Genomic DNA, 13,274 nt, shown 5'->3' with positions numbered 1-13,274 from the left:
TTTTTGTATTTTTAGTAGAGACAGGGGTGTCTCTATGTTAGTCAGGCTGGTCTCGAACTTCCAACCTTAGGTGATCCAAGCATCTCAGCCTCCCAAAGTGCTGGATTACAAGCGTGAGATACTATTCCCAAACTTTTTTATAATTCTGTCTTGATTTGCCTACAGTGTTTCTTAGTGTTTTTTTGTTTTTTTTTTGAGACAGTCTTGCTCTATCACTCAGGCTGGAGTGCAATGGCACCATCTCGGCTCACCACAACCTCCACCTTCCAGATTCAAGCGATTCTCGTGCCTCAGCCTCCTGAGTAGCTGGGATTACAGGATCCTGCTACCACACCCAGCTAATTTTTGTGTTTTTAGTAGAGACAGCATTTCACTATGTTGGCTAGGCTGCTCTTGAACTTCCAACCTCAGGTGATCCACCTGCCTCAGCCTCTCAAAGTGCTGAAATTACAGGCATGAGCCACTGTGCCTGGCCATTGTATAGCTTTTTAAGTGGTTGCTCTAGGTGCTACATTACATAATTTATCATATAGTTTATCATAATTTACTAGTGTCATCATTTTACCAGTTTGCTTTTTTGATGTTTTTTTGAAACAGGGTCTCCCTTTGACACCTAGGCTGAAGTGCAGCAGCGTGATCATGGCTCACAGTAGCCTTAATCTCCCAGTCTAAAGCAATCCTCCCATCTCAGCCTCCTAAGTCGCTGGGACCACAGGTGTGCATCACCACACATGGCTAAATTTTTTTTTTTTTTTTTTTTTTTTTAGAGACAGGGGTCTTACTATGTTGCCCAGGCTGGTCTCAAACTCCTGAGCTCAAGTGATCCTCTGCCTTACAGGGTAAGGCACCATGCCTGGCACATTTTACCAGTTTGAATAATTATATAGAACTTACCTCCCATTACATCCCCTTACTCTTTCTGTTTAAAAACTTAATTTTCCTAAGCATTTCTTCTATATACATTGAAATCCACATCAGAACATATAATAATCTTTACTTCAGCCATCAACAAGTTTAGAAAATTCATGTAGGATAGCAATGCCTACTACATTTACCCTATATGTCTTCCTTTCCATGTTCTTCTTTTCTTCCTGATTGTTTCAGGGGACCCTGCTATAAAGAACTACCTGAGACTGAGTAATTTATTTAAAAAAAAAAAAAAGAGGTTTAATTGACTCACAGTTCCACAGGCTGTACAGGAAGCATGGATGGGAGGCCTCAGGAAACTTACAATCATGATGGAAGGATGAAGGGGAAGCAAGCACATCTTCACATTGTGGCAGGAGAAAGAGTGAGCAAGAGATGGAAGTGCCACACACTTTTAAACTATTAGATCTCATGAGAACTCACTATCACAAAAACAGCATGAGGGAAACCTGTGCCACCCACGTATGTGATGGCTGTACTACCCACACATGTGATCGTGGCAAATCTGCCAGGGATGTCTTAACCAAGGGCTATGGATTTGGCTTAATAAAGCTTGATTTGAAAACAAAAGAGAAGAATGAATTGGAATTTACAACCTCAGGCTCAGCCAACACTGAGACCACTAAAGTGACAGGCAGTCTGGAAACCAAGTACAGATGGTTGAATATGGCCTGACATTTACAGAGAAATATAACACTGACAAAACACGAGGCACTGAGGTTATTGTGGAAGATCAGCTTGCACATGAACTGAAACTGACCTTCAATTCATCCGTCTCACCTAACATGGGGAAAACTTACTAAAATCAAGACAAGGTACAAGGAGGAGCACATTAACCTGGACTGAGACATGGATTCTGACATTGCTGGGCCTTCAAGCCACGATTCTCTGGTGCTGGGTTACAAGGGCTGGCTGGCCAACTACCAGATGAATTTTTAGAATGCAAAGTCCCAAGTGACCCAGAGAAACATTGCAGTTGGCTACAAGACTGATGAATTCCAGCTTCATACTAAAGCGAATGATGGGACAGAGTTTGGCAGCTCCATTTGCCAGGAGGTGAACAAGAAGTTGGAGACTGCTGTCAATCTTGCCTGGACAACAGGAAACAGTAACACTAGCTTGGGAATAGCAGCCAAGTATCAGATCGACGCTAACGTCCACTTCTCTTCTTTAGAGTTGTTCTTTAAAGTGAACAACTCTAGCCTGAGAGGTTTAGGATACACTCAGACCCTAAAGCCAGGTATCAGACTGACATTGTCAGCTCTCCTGGATGGCAAGAATGTCAATGCTAGTGGCCACAAGCTTGGTCTAGAACTGTACAATTGTTTAATTTTCAACTATTTTGCAACATAGCAACCTTTAGAATTTAGTGTATCTTTTAATGTTGTATGTCTGGGATAAAAGTATTGCTAAATATCATGTTAGACCCCCAAGTTAAAGACAATTCAGCTTTAAAATGTTACTCTTTCAGAGGTACAGAAGAAACCCAATTCCAAAAAAGTTCCTTTTGGTGGTAAACTTTTTTCAGGGGGTACATGGTGGCCCCTCTGAGATGCCAGGTTTCTTTTTCATCTAGAAACAGCTGTAAGTGGAAACTGATAATATATAGGTACTTTGTAAATTAATATTGAGTAAATGAATGAGATTGTGATTTCCTGAGAATGCAAATTTGGTTTCCTAACCCTAATTGATGAGAGGCTCACTGCTTGATTGTGTGTACAAACTCACCTGAAAGGGATGTTTTTAGACAGAGGTTCATGACCTGTTCCCACCCCAGTTCATCGTCACCTCTTTTATGCCAAAAGGTCTGCAGGGTGGGGTCACTGTTTCTTTTCTGCCATTTTGGGATGGAAAGGATGGATGTGATGAAGCTAGTAATTCAGGACTTATTTCTTCTTGTGTTGTGTTTCTTAGTCCTTGCACCAGAGTATGAAATAGCTTTCAGGAGCTCCGGCTGTAAGCTTGGAAGTGTCTGTATGATTGTAATCACATGGTGACAACACTCAGAATCTAAAGGGGACTTCTGTTGTATTCTCACCACCCAATTTGGTTTAATGGGTCTTGCATTTAGCATTTTAGAGTCTTGCATTTTGTGTGGAGTAAAATCCTCCCCTTCAAATGCTGTAGTTAATATCAGTTTTTTAAAAACTTGAAAATACTGAAACCTCAAAAAAAAAAAAAAAAAAAACCACATCAGATCTTGTGAGAACTGTCACAAAAATAGCACGGGGGAAATACACCACCATGATCCAATCACCTCCCACCAGGACCCTCCCCCAAAATTGGGAATTACAATTCAACCTGAGAGTTGGGTGAGGACACAGAGCCAAACTGGATCCCTAGGACCACTCCCAGGTTTGACAATTCACTAGAAGGACTCATAAACGTCATCATATAGTTATACTCACAGCTATAATTATTATAGTGAAAGGAAGCAAAACAAAATCAGTAAAGGGAAATGGCATGAGAGACAAAGTCTGGAGGAAACCAGACACAAAATTCCAAGAATTCTTTCTCAGCACAGTCACACATGACTCTGCAATTTCTTCAGTAATAATTTATGATACATCAAATGTTGTCTATCAGAGAAACTCATTAGAAAGTCAGTGCCCAAAGTCTTAGTGAGGCTGGTCAACAGACATCCTCTGCCTAGCACATACTAAATTCTGGATCTCATAAAGAAAGCAAGTGTTCAGCATAAACCACATTGTTTATACACTTTAGGCACAGTGTTCTGATCAGTTCTGATGAGAAATCTATTGGCTTTCTAATTGCTTTCCTCCCATAAGTAACTAAATTTTTAACTGGCTGCTTTCAGGATGATGTTTTCATCTTTAGTCTTCAGAAGTTTACTTGTAATGTATTCTGACATGGATTTCTATTTCTTGGGTTCATCACGTTCCAAATTTACTCAGTCAGCTTTTAAAATCTGTCTCCTGCCGTATTTGGTACATTTGTAGCCATTATTTCTTTAATTTTTTAGCCCTTCCCTCCGTTGTTTCCCCTTCCAAATTCCAAAGACATAAATATTATATCTTCTGTTGTACTCCCACAATTCTTGAGGCTCTATTCATTTTTCTTTCCACTCTATTTTCTCTCTGTTCTATCTTCTAGTTCACTCATTTCTTTGTTACCTCGAATATCCTGGGTAAGTCTATCCACTGAGCTTTTTATTTCAGTTCTAAAATTTCCATATACTTATTTTTAAAATCTTCTATTTCTTTGCTGAGGCATTCTATTCCTTTCATTTATCTCAAGCATGTTCTTTTGGCTATGGGTATCCAGTTGTCCAAGTATCTATCATTTGTATAGACTACCCTTTTCTGATGAAATGATCTTAACATCCATCCTTGTAAAAAAATCAATTGACCATATATGTAAGGATTTTTTCAGGACTCTCAATTCTATTCCACTGATCTACACATCCATCCTTATGCCAGTATGACACTATTTTTATTATGATAGCTTTGCAGTAAGTATTAGACTCAGGCAGTGTGAGCCCTTGAACTTTGTTTTCTTTTTCAAGATTGTTTTAGCTGTTCAGGATACCATGAGATTCCATATAAATTTCAGTATGAGTCTATTTCTGGAAAAAACACCATTGGAATTTTGATTGGGATTGAACTAAATCTATAGATCATTTTTGGTAGTATTGCCATCTTAACAATATTAAATCTTCAATTCGTTCCAAGCATGAAAAGTCTTTTCCTTTATTTAGGTCTTCTGTAATTTCTTTCAGCAATATTTTGCAGTTTTCTATAAACAAGTCTTTTATCTCTGTGGTTAAATTTATCACTAAGTATTTTATTCTTTTTGATGCTGTTATAATTTTTTTTTAATTTCCCATTCAGATAGATCATTGTAAATGTACAGAAATACAACAGATTTTTGTATGTTTACCTTGTATCCTGCAACTTTGCTTTGAATTCATTAGCTCTAAAAATTTTCTCTGTGAATGACTGAGTACATTCCTGCAATTATTTTAAAAATTGCTGAGATGGTAATTCATAAGGACGAGAAATGTATTTTGCACACTTCTGAAGGCTGAAAGTCTAAGATCAAAGTGCCAGTAGGTTTAGTGTCTAGTGAGGGCCCAATTTCTGCTTCCAACATGGAACCTTGTTGCTATGTCTTCCACAGGGGACAAACGTTGTGTCTTTACATGGCAGAAGATATGGAAGGGCAAAGAAGAGCCAAGCAAGCTAGTGTCTTCCTTTTTTTTTTTTTTTTTTTTTTTTTTTTTTTTTTTTTTTTTTTTTTTTTTTTTTTTTTTTCTTTTTTTGAGACAGAGTCTTGCTCTGTTGCTCAGGCTGGAGTGCAGTGGCACAATCTGGGCTCACTGCAAGATCTGCCTCCTGAGTTCAAGTGATTCTTCTGCCTCAGCCTCCTAAGTAGCTGGGAATATAGGCACACGCCACCACACCCAGCTGATTTTTGTATTTTTAGTAGATACGGGGTTTCATCATGTTGGCCAGGCTGGTCTCGAACTCCTGACCTCAGGTGATCCACCCGCCTTGGCCTCCCAAAGTGCTGGGATTACAGGCGTGAGCCACCGTGCCTGACCCAAACTAGTTTCTTTTAACTTTTATTTTATTTTTCAAGATGGCGTCTTACTCTGTCACCCAGTTTAGAGTGCAGTGGTACAATCTCAGCTCACTGCAACCTTGACCTCCCAGGTTCAAGCAATTCTCCTGCCTCAGCTTCCTGAGTAGCTGGGACTACAGGCATGCAACACCACGCCGGGCTAATATTTGTATTTTTGGTAGAGACAGGGTTTTGCCATGTTGGCTAGGCTGGTCTCAAACTTCCAACCCCAGGTGATCCACCTGCCTTGACCTCCAAAAGTGCTGGGATTACAGCAATGAGCCACTGTGACCAGCCTACCTCTAATCTTTTATAAGGTCACAAATTTCAATTCATGAAGGCTTCACACACATGACAAACACTTCCTAAAGGCCCACCTCTTAAAATTTAATTGGTGATTAAATTTGAACACATGAATTTTGGGAGATACATTCATACCATAGCAGAGGACTCAGTGTTTTGTAAATATGAGATCATGCTTTCAGTGAAGAGATTATTTTATTTCTTCCTAATTTGGATGCCTTTTCTTTTTGTTGCCTAATTACTCTAGCTAAAGCTGTCAGTACTATGAAATAGAAGGGGTAAAAGTGGGCATCCTTGCTTTGTTCCTGTTCCTAGGGGAAAAGGTTTTAGTCTTTCACCATTAAGAATGATGCTATTGTGAATTTTTCATACATGGCCCTTATCATGTTAAGGGAGTTTTCCTACATACCTAGTTTACTGAGTGTTATTTATCATGAAAATGTATTTAATTCTGTCAAATGCTTTTCTACATCAAATAAGATGATCGTGGGGTTTTTATCCTATATCATTAATGTGGTATATTACATTACTGATTTTCATTTGTTGAACTATCCTTTCATTCTGGGAGTAAATCGCACTTGGTCATAATATAATCCTTTTAATATAGTGCTGAACCCAATTTGAGACTATTTCTGGTAAGGACTGTTTTATCTATATTCATAAAGGATATCTGGCTCTTTTCTTGTAGCATCTCTTTGGTGTCAGTGTTATGCTATCTTCATAGAATGAGTTAGGAAGTATATTCTCTTCAATGTTTCAGAAGAGTTTGAGAAAGATTTTGTTAACTCTTGTTTATATGTTTGGCGGAATTAACAAGCAAAGCCATCTGGTCATGGGCTTTTCTTTCTCGGGAGAATTTTTTTTTTTCTTGAGACAGAGTCTCACTCTGTTGCCCAAGCTGGAGTGCAATGGCACAATCTCAGCTCACTGCAACCTCCACCTCCCAGGTTCAAGCCATTCTCCTGTCTCAGTCTCCTGAGTAGCTGGCATTACAGGGACCTGCCACCATGCCTGGCTAATTTTTATATTTTTAGTAGAGATGAGATTGTGCCATGTTGACCAGGCTGGTCTCAAACACCTGACCTCAAGTTATTCATCCACCTTGGCCTCCCAAAGCGCTGGGGTTACAGGTGTGAGCCACCATGCCCAGCCCTTAGGAGGATTTTTATTACTAATTCAATATGCTTACTAGAGTCCTAATTTATTTATTTATTTATTTATTTTTGAGAAAGAGTCTCACTCTGTCACCCAGGCTGGAGTGCAGTGGCATGATCTCGGCTCACCACAACCTCCAGCTTCTGGGTTCAAGGGATACTCTTGACTCAGCCTCCTGAGTAGCTGGGATTACAGGCACACACCACCATGCCTGGCTAATTTTTGTATTTTTAGTAGAGACAGGGTTTCACCCCATTAGTCAGGTTGATCTCCAACTGCTGACCTCCTGACCTGCCCGCCTCAGCCTCCCAATGTGCTGGGATTACAGGTGTGAGCCACTGTGCCCGGCCCCTGCATCAGTTTTAATAAACTATATGTTTTTAGAAATTTGTCCATTTCACTTGGTTAGCAAATTTAATGGTATACTTTTGTTCATACTATTCCTTTATAATCCTTATTTCCTTAAAATTGGCAGTAATGGCTTCAATTTCATTTTTGAGTTCAGTAATTTGAGTCTTTTTTTTTTTTTAGATAACCTAGCTAAAGGTTTATGCATTTTGTTCTTTTTAAGTAACTTTTAGTTCCACTGATTTTCTCTGTTGTCTTTTCTCCCTTATTCACCTTTGCTCTGTCCTTTATTGTTTTCTTCCTTCTGCTACCTTCAGTTTAGTTTTTTTCTAGTTCCATACTGTGTATAATAAAGTTACTGATTGGAACCATACATTTTCCACTTAGCACTGCTTTTCCTGTATTGCATAAGTTTTAGTGGGTTGTTTTCAGTTCCATTCATCTCAAGGTATATTCTACTTTCCCTTGATTTTCTCCTTGATCCATTCATTGTTTATATGTTCTTTAATTTCCACGTATTCACTAATTTTCTAGGATTCCTTTTTAGTTTCATTCCATTATGATCAGAAAGAGACTTTGTATTATTTAAATCATTTCAAATACATTAAGACTTATTTTGTGGCCTAACATATGGCCTATCCTAGAGAAAGTTCCATGTGTGCTTCAGTAGAATGTGCATTCTGCGCTTGTCGGGTGAAGTGTTGTGTATACAGATGCTCCTCAACTTACAGTGGGATTACATCCTGATAAACTCATTGCAGGTCGAAAGGTTGTTGTTGGGGACCATCTGTATATCAGTTAAGCACAATTGGTTTATAGTGTAAATCCTGTATTTTCTTATTGACCTCTTGTATGGTTGTTCTAGCTGTTGTTGAAAGTGAGCTATTAAAGTCTCCAATCATTATTATAGAACTATTTTTCTCTTCAATTATGTGAATTTTTACTTTACATATTTTGAAGCTATAATGTTGGGTGTATGCTTATAATTCTATCTTCTTTCAGTAGTGAATGTTTCATTAGCACGTGATGTCCTCTTAATCTTGTATAACCTTTTGTGCCTAATGCCTCAGTTCTTTTTTGTTCTGTGTTTCTTGCTCTAGGCTATTGCTCCATTTTCTGTAGGTCACCTCCTGCCACCTCTTCTCCAGGGTTTGCAACACACAGTTCCTTGTCTTGGTTTCCCAAGCATCTTACTTCTGAGAAATTGGCTGTAACAACTAAGAAAATATTATTACAAGCTTGGGGGTAACACTAGGTACTTAAGAACAAATCAAACCTGAGCTTCAAATAAGGATCACAGGATTAATGCCTGCCTTGTATGGGACATCAGGGACAAAGACCCGGTGCCTCCACAAGTGACTCTCCTCAGGTCTCAGCAGCCAGCTGACAACTGCATGCACTGATGGTCTCTTTCTTTCCTTTTCTTTATCTGCATGCTGGTTTCCAGGCCTTTGCTCACCCTGAAGGAGTCTCTGTTGCAAAAAATTGAGGTGAAATTCACATAGTATAAAATTAGCCAATTTAAAACCCACATTTAGTATATTCACAAGGTTGTGACAAACATCACCTCTAGTTCTAAAATATTTTCATCACACCAACCCCTGTACCCATCAGTCACTCGCTGTTCCCTCCTTCCCCAGCCCCTGGCACCCACCAATCTGCTTTCTGTTTCTATGAATTTACCTATCCAGGATGTTTCATATAATTGAAATCATACAACATATGACCTTTGGTTTCTGCCTTCTTTCACTTGTCATAATGTTTTCTGGGTTCATCCACATTGTTAATGAAGTATCAATACCTCATTTCTTCTTAAAAGTTATGGTAAAATATGTATAACAAAAATTTATCATTTTAACCATTTCTTTTCTTTTCTTTTCTTTTCTTTTTTAAGACAGAGTCTCCCTCTGTCACCCAGGCTGAAGCTCAGGGGCACAGTTTCGGCTTACTGCAACCTCTGCCTCCTGGGCTTAAGCGATTCTCATGCCTCAGCCTCCTGAGTAGCTGGGATTATAGGCATGCACCACCATGCCCAGATAATTTTTGCATTTTAAGTAGAGATGGAGTTTCACCATGCTGACCAGGCTGGTCTTGAACTCCTGACCTCAGGTGATCCACCCACCTGGGCCTCCCAAAGTGCCGGGATTACAGGCATGAGGCACCGCGCCCGGCCCATTTTAATCATGTTTAAGTGGACAGTTCTGTAACCTTCTGGTACAGCCATCCCCATTGTCCGTCTCCAGAACTCTTTTGCCTTCCCAAACTGAAACTCCAAGTCCATTATAGACTCTCCACCCCTGTCCCCCAAATCCCTGGCAACCGCCATTCTACTTTCTGTCTTCCCAATTGTAAGTATTCTAGGTACCTCATATAAGTGGAATAATATAGTGGTTTTCCTTTTGTGACTGAGTTATTTAACTTAGTATAATGTCTTCAAGGCTCATCCATGTGTCAAAATTTCCTTCTTTTTAAAGCAGAGATTCTACTGAATATATCTATCACATTTCTTTATCCACACATCTTTTGATGGACATTTGGATTATTTCTGCCTTTTGACTATTTTGAATTGTGCTGCTATGAACATTTATGTACATGTTTTTTTTTTAAATACTGTTTTCAACTCTTGGAGGTATATACCTGGAAGCAGCATTGCTGGATCACACAATAATTCTTGTTTAACTTTAGGAGGATCTACAAAACGGTTTTCCATTTTCCATTTTCATGAGCAGTGTAAGGTTCCAATTTCTCCACATCCTCACCAACACTTGCTATTTTTCCATTAAAAATGTATTTATTTTTTTGAGACGTAGTCTCACTATGTTGCCAGGCTGGAGTGCAGTGGCGCCATCTTGGCTCACTGCAACCTCTGCCTCCCGGGTTCAAGCAATTCTTCTGCCTCAGCCTTCCAAGTAGCTGGGACTACAGGCACGCAACACCACGCCCAGCTGATTTTTGTATTATTAGTAGAGACAGGGTTTCACCATGTTGGTCAGGATGGTTTCTATCTCTTGACCTTTTGATCTACCAGCTTCAGCCTTCCAAAGTCCTGGGATTACAGGTGTGAGCCACCATGCCTGGCCTAAAAAAAGAAGCCAGGTATGGTGGCTTATGCCTATTATTGCAGCACTTTGGAAGGCCGAGGTGGGTGAATCACCTGAGGTCAGGAGTTCGAGATCAGCCTGACCAACATGGTGAAACCCCCATCTCTACTAAATACAAAGAATTAGCCAGGCATGGTGGCACGTGACTGTAATCCCAGCTACTCGGGAGGCTGAGGCAGGAGAATCACTTTAGCCGAGGAGGTAGAGGTTGCAGTGAACTAAGATCATGGCACTGCACTCCAGCCTGGGCAACAAGAGGGAAACTCTGACTCAAAATAAAAATAAAACTGTTATAGTTATCTTTGCAGGTATGACGTAGTACCTCACTGTGGTTTTGGTTTGTATTTCTCTAATTAAGGTATCGATGCTGAATATCTTTTCATGTGCTTGTTGACTGTTTATATATCTTTAGAGAAATCTCTAAGTCCTTTACTCATATTTTAATCTTTCTGCTGTTTGGTTGTAACATTTCTTCCAGATGTTGCACCTAGGTCCTCCCTGTAAAGATCTTGGACCACAGGTACTATATTGCTTCATTTACTTTTACCTATATCAGAATACCTGAAACTGGGTAATTTATAAATGAAAGGAATTTATTTCTTACAGTTATGGAGGCTGAGAAGTCCAAGGTTGAGGGACTGCATCTGGTATTCCTGTCTGCTCTCCTTTTTCCAGCAAAGGCCTAGTTGCCTTGACTGCTTCCAACCTGCAACCATCCACAATGTTAGCTGGATGGTAAGCCTCCAACTCTCAATAATGAGTTGCCTGGGAAACACAGCCAACTCAAATTATAATGGGATTTTGTTGTTTTTTGTATGAGACAAGGTTTTCCTCTGTTTCCCAAGCTGGGGTGCAGTAGCACCATCTTGGTTCACTGTGACTTCAACCTCCTGGGCTGATGTGATCCTCCTACCTCAGCCTCCTGAGTAGCTGGGACTTAGAGGTTTGTGCCACCACATCTGGCTAATTTTTTATTTGTAGTAGAGGCGAGGTTTTGCCATGTTGCCCAGACTGGTCTCAAACTCCTGGGCTCAAGCAATTCTTTGGCCTTGACCTCCCAAAGTGCTGGGATTTCAGGCATGAGCCACTGTACCAGGCCAAAATATAGTTTAGACCAGGTCAGATTGTCCTCTGTAATAGCCTTTAGCCTGAGATATTGGTTAAGCTTACAGAGCTGGGTCCCAGGCAAACCCACTGAGTCTGCGCCCCAGGGTGGTGGCACCTGCCCCAACCTCCACATTGCCCAACCCTCGCAGAGGCAGGAAATTCCTCCTTCCTGATGCTGCATTCAGTCCTAGTCAGTTTCAAAATTTTGGGAATATGAAGATTACAAAAGGCCATCCTCAAAGAAGGTGCTTATAGATTTCAGAAAGTTTCTGAGGAAGTAACTTTCTGACTTATAGATTGTAAATGGCCTCCAAGAATAGTAGTGCTCACATAACAGTGCAGTATGAGCTGAAATGGGGTATACTAGCATCTTTTCAGCCATGATGGGCCACTCCTTAAAAGGAACCCCATTACTCACTTTAGAAATGGCAGCCAGGTGCAACGGCTCACGCCTATAATCTCAGCACTTTGGGAGGCTGAGGCAGGCAGATCACGGGAGGTCAGGAGTTTGAGACCAGCCTGACAACATGGTGAAACCCTGTCTCTACTAAAACTAAAAATTAGCTGGGCATGGTGGCATGCATCAGTAATCCCAGCTACTTGGGAGGCTGAGGCAGGAAAATTGCTTGAACCTGGGAGACAGAGGTTGCAGTGAGCCGAGATGGCGCTCCAGCCTGGGCAAGAGGGAAACTTCATCTGAAAAAAAAAAAAAAAATACTGGGAATGACTTGTCTAATTTACTTTCATTGTCTCGTGAGTGTACAGTAGAGCTGTCCTAAGCCTGTAAGATATGTAGAATTATATATATATATATATATATAATTGAATCCAATGTCTTCTATTAAGGAAGAAAAAAAATTTGCAAAATTGTAAAACAATGCCCTTCTTCTCATTACAACTTTTTTCTTTTGGAAATTCTTTTGTGAAGTTATTTTTCACATAACAATGTTATTTATGTTAATATTTTTACTGTACTCATGTAAACATTATTTTATGTATTTTAAGTTAGCCTGCAGTAAAATTGACTTTTCTTGTGTACAGTTCTATCAGTTTAATTTTTTTTTAGACAGAGTCTCATTGCTACCCAGGCTGGAGTACATTGGCATGATCACAGTTCACTGCAGCCTCCACCTCCCAGGCTCTAGCGATCCTCCCACCTCAGCCTACGAAGTAGCTGGGACTACAGGCATGCACCATCACACTAGGCCAATTTTTTAATTTTTTCTAGAGATGGCATTTTGTCATGTTGTCCAGGCTGATCTTAAACTCCTTGGCTCAAGTGATCCTCCAGCCTTGGACTGTCAAAGTCCTGGGATTACAGGCGTGTGCCACCATGCCTGGCCAGTTCCAGAAGTTTTAAAAAATATAGATTCATATAGCCTCTGCTTCAAGATCAGATACAAAACAGCTCCATCACCATAAGAAACTCCCTGGTGCTGCTCCATTACGGCCACATTTTCCCACTAACTCCTGCGACCACTGATTTGTTCTCTAACATTATAGTTGCATTTTTTTGAGGTTGTCATATAAATAAAATAATACAATATGTAAGCCTTTGAGACAGTCTTCATTCACTCAGAATGTTACCTCTGAGATCCAAACAAGTTGCTGGATCCTTTTTTTTTGCTGGGTAGTATTCCATTCACTATAGATGTACCAAAGATTGCTTACCCATTTACCAGGGGAAGAAGTTTTCAGTTGTTTCCCACTTGGGGGTATTACAAAGAAAGCTTTGTGAAACACAGCTAT

The 13,274-nt window shown here is 40.0% G+C and overlaps 1 pseudogene; it reads left to right on the top strand.

Annotated features, from left to right (window-relative positions):
* Positions 1-1,396: 1,396 nt before the first annotated feature.
* LOC108304158 lies at positions 1,397-2,280 on the top strand (annotated as a pseudogene).
* The last annotated feature ends 10,994 nt before the right edge of the window (positions 2,281-13,274 follow it).

This window comes from Cebus imitator, unplaced genomic scaffold (genome assembly GCF_001604975.1).
Source record: "Cebus imitator isolate Cc_AM_T3 unplaced genomic scaffold, Cebus_imitator-1.0 Scaffold53, whole genome shotgun sequence".
In the NCBI taxonomy this organism is placed as follows: domain Eukaryota; kingdom Metazoa; phylum Chordata; class Mammalia; order Primates; family Cebidae; genus Cebus; species Cebus imitator.
Note: the sequence above shows the minus strand (reverse complement) of the source record. Positions and strands in the feature narration are given on the sequence as shown.